Consider the following 4,592-nt stretch of genomic DNA (forward strand, 5'->3'; position numbering starts at 1 on the left):
CGGGGCGGCCCGGCCCGGGCTCCGCCGGGGAAGGGGCGGGAGCGGCCGCGCCGGGAGCGGGGCGGGGGCGCTGCGGGCTCCGCTCCGCCCCGCCGGGGCCAACTTTGGGGAACTTTCCCCCGCCGCAGGGAAGCGCCCGGCTCGGTTTGCCTGGAGTCCCGCCGCCCCCGAGCGGCCTCCCCCGTCCCCGCTGGGACCTCGGGGTGTCCCGGGCTCGGCAGCCCCGGCCCCGCCGCCCCCTCTTGCCGCCGCGGCGAGAGACTATGGGAAAGGAAAGGCTGCCTCGGATGCAGGATTAGCGGTGCCTGACCTTGATTCTTCTTCTGAAGTGACCTTTAAATCACAAGTTATTAGCGGAGGCTTTAAAAAAAAATTCAGCGTTTCATTATTCGTGTGCGAATTTACCTGCAATTCCCGCTTCCCTCTCCCCTCAGCAGCGTTGCTGATCCCAAATTAAATCTTTGAGCCAAGGATAAGTACTTCACCCACTTTCCATTTAGTCTCTGTTTATTTTGCTTAATTAGCACTGAGGTGCTGAGAATGTCAAGGGCAAATGTTTAGGTTAGTTATTAAACAAGGTACTAGTATAATTCACTGTCTAAAACAGCTCTTCCTCATAAGATAGAAACACACATAGGCACCAAGGTAGAGTATGATGTCCATTAAGGATTATTTAAAAAGGAAGATTCAAAGAACGGATTTTAAAGAGAATGTTGTTACTTACATTTGAGGGAGAACTATGAAGTGGGAAGAGAAAAATCAAGCCAGAATAGCCATCATCTAGTGAAGAAACAGGAAAAATATCTTCCATAAGTGCTAATTATTGTATCCCTATTAATATTATTTAGGTTGTGGGTTTGGGTTTATTTTTTTTCCCTTAAAGATTCAGTTTTCTTTCTAAGTTCCTGATCTTTCTTTCTTCTAGTTATAGGAATGTTCACATTAATTTCAAAAGGTATGGGATTAAATCCTAATGGTTTGCACAACTTTCTTCCAAGTTTCATTCCATCCTGATCACAGTTCAAGGCTGAAACAGAAAGAAAGAGTATTATTTACATGGCAAACTTCTCAGAGCACAAACAGCTTTGCTCTTACAGCTGCTCATAGGAGTTAGCGTACGAGGTCTAGTCCTGGTTTCCCAGCAGTGTTATGTTAGAGAACACTTGCACATATTGCAACAATTTCTCCTTTTCTCTTTAGATGCCTCCTCTGTTAAAAGCACAAGAACCAAAGCTCAGTACCCTGATACCATAGTAGGTGTCTGGGAGTACATAAACACATTGTGTGATGTTAGCAAAAGCTGGGTGTATTTCTGAAGGGCTTTTGGTCATAGGTATCTGTGAATCAACTAACACCAGTCTGTCACTAATCCTGAGTAAGAAATGCATTTCCTTGACCTGTTCCTACTAGAATTTGGAAGAAAAATAGAAATTTGGGGTTCAGGTTTTGTGGAGTTTGTTGGGATGTGTTTTGTTGTGGGGTTTTTTTGTTGTTGTTTTTTAATGTCTAACATTACTTCAGTAGGTCTATACCAGATATTAATACATTAGCCAATTTGTTTGTTTGATTCATGTTTCTATTGCCTCCCAAATGTAAAATGTTAATTACTGGAAGAACATTGCAAGTACGATTTAAAGAAAAATGAGAAAGGATTTTAAAAAATTGATAAAGAGCATAGGTGTGCCATGCTCAAGACACTGCATGAAGTGCAGCATCACGGTTCTGTTCTAGTATTTCATAAAAATGTAAACAGTTTACTTGAATATATGAAAACTTGTGATAATATATGCAGAAATAACACTGGCATCTATAGTTAATGTTGCCAGTACTTTCTGGCAACAAAGGCTCAATTTGTTTTACTTTTTTAAACCTTTGCAGTTTGGGATGGAATTGCCTCTATCAGATACCTACCTCGGTTTGATTTTTTTTTTGGTTGTTTGTTTAAAAGTTCCAGCTAAAGTTCAGTCATATGTAGTCTGAAAAATAGACATTTTCACTATCTACAAAAAAAAACCTCCAAAGACTTCAACATTTTTCCCGGTGAGAAGCAGAAGATTGGCATACAGCCCCCCCCCAAACACAAATGCAACCACAATGTGCACACTGCAGTACTGCGTGCTATGCTCAGGAGAGATGTGTTTATATCTTACAGTCTCCAGAGTTCATCTGTAGTGAGTGTGCTGCATCCATTTACAGCTTCTGTGACTGAATGAACAATGTACCAGCAAATGGATGCTCTGTGATTCTCCAGCCTCCATCTTCTGGCCACCCACTGTTCCCAAAGGACCTGGGAGAGCGTGCTAGGGCCTGCTCTGGGAGTGAAAAACAGGGAGATGTCTGCCCATCCCAAAGATATTGTGCTCAAGGAATATAGGAAAAACAGCCCACGTGGCAAGACTGCTTGGTCCTAAGGCACCATCCGACACTGGGGGTTCAAGGGTTAGCAAGGCAGCCTGGGCTTCACAGAGAGCTGGAAAGAAGGCAGAGACAGCATGAATGTACAAGCAAGATTAAGTGCATAGAGGCAAAATGGGAAGAGACAGCAAGCAAAAGCCGAAATAGCAGAGTTCATAACAAAGTAACAAGCACCATTGCCTCGGAAATCTGTCTGTGACTTAAGAAGTATTGTGACTATCTCTTTTCCTATGGTGAATGGATATGAAATCAAGTGGAAAAATCTGCCCTGCCTCCCTGGGCAGTCAGTCCACAGAAGGAACAGCTACTGAAGCTATTAGTTCAAGTGATAAGGATCTCCTCTGTGTCGCTATGAAGACCTGACCTTTGCTGATGGTATGAGTTGTGGTTCAGTGCAATTTCACACACTGTGCTTTCCTCTGTACAAATAAGTAATTTTTTGAAATGTCTGAATGACTTGCCTGGATTCAGGTTGGGAATTCATACTGGAAAATTAAATCAATTACAAGGATATTTTTAACATGTAATCAAAAGCTCCTTAAAGACAGATGCCAGATGCAAAGCACCCAAATATCTCTTACCATCAGTGGGCAGTTTTGATGGATCTCGATCAGTCTGTGAAATCTCTCTTACAAAATGAGAAAAAATATATCATCTCTAAATCTAACAGAGATGTTCATTACTGCTTGTGAGAAATCATATGGTAAAGTCACAAAGACCATAGAAGTATCCCAAGAGAATTAATACTGTTATATTCAATAAAAAGTCAGTATAGAGGTAAAATGCAATAAATATATAGTAAAGGTTCTAAGAATTACTGTCTGCCTGCTTCATTTCCTTGGAGAAGTAAGGATCCTCTGGAAGCATAGCTCATGCTCATGTATTAATTAGCATGCCACCATTTACATTATTCAGAAATATGTAGAAACACCTGAATTAGATCGGTCTAAATCTTGTCATTTCCAGATTTCTAAGTGTCACACTTTGGAACAACAGTATCTTTTAAAGTACAATATATTATTCTACATATGGAATTAAAATAGAGGAATTATAAATTAAAGCATTTCCAATGAGTAGTATTCTTCCAAGATACTTAAACATGGTATAAAAGTGAGCCTTGTAGTAGTTAATTTCTGAAATGACATCCCATATCTAAGCAAAGGTATTCTTAGAATAACACTTCAGCATCAGCATTTATCCTTTCTCTTTTGGTTTTTTTCCTCTAATTTGTGTTTTGACTGTTATAACTTTTCCCCTCTTTTTTTTTTCTATCTGACTTCTCTATTTTTCTTTTGTCACTTTCTTCCTCATCCATTATACCACTACATCCATAGACCAAAGACTCAAAGAATAATTTAGTCTGAAAGTCTAACTTTAGTGGTCATCTAGTCCAATCTGCTGCTCCAAACCAAATCTAATGAGATCAGATTGGTTAGGGCCATGTCCACTTAAGGCTTGAGTGTCTCCAAGGATGGAAATCTCACAATCTTTCTGGTGCCCTGGTACCAGAGTGTTTGAATGCACTTCTGGTAATGGAAGCTTCTAATCTCTAATTAGAATTTACTCTGTTCCAACTTTTCCCTGTTATCTCATGTCCCAAAACCATGCATCTCTATAAAGCTTCTGGCACCACCATTTTTGTGTCTTCTGGTCTGGAAGTAGTAATATCCTCTTGACCCTTTAGTTCTCTGGGCTCAATAATCCCATCTCTCTCAGCTTCTTATACACAAGAGTGCTCTGACGACCCTTATTACCCTGTGCAGGACTCACTGAGGTATGTCTGTTCCTTTCCTGCATTGGGGAGCCAAAATTCTGGACAGGACACTCCAGAAATGGTCTCACAAATCCTGAATAGAGGTGGTGGATGACTCTCCTGGACCTGCTGGTTGCATTTTTGCTAAGACAAGCCAAGATGTTGTTGGCCTTCTTTGCTGCCAGGGCACATTACTAGTGCTTGTTCAGCTTGCTACCCTCCTTGATCACCAGGTCGTTTTTATTCAGAGCTGTTTCCTAGCTGGTCATACCCCAGCCTGTACTGGGGCATGGGATAATCCCCTTCAAGGTGCAAGGTTTTCATTTGCACTCTTGACTTAGTGAGGTTCCTGCCTGACCAAGTCCTTCAGACTCACAGTCCTGCCCTCCAGCACACTGGCTGCTCCCTCTCCAGCTCAGTGTCA

The sequence above is a fragment of the Pseudopipra pipra genome, chromosome 2 (genome assembly GCF_036250125.1).
Source record: "Pseudopipra pipra isolate bDixPip1 chromosome 2, bDixPip1.hap1, whole genome shotgun sequence".
Lineage (NCBI taxonomy): Eukaryota > Metazoa > Chordata > Aves > Passeriformes > Pipridae > Pseudopipra > Pseudopipra pipra.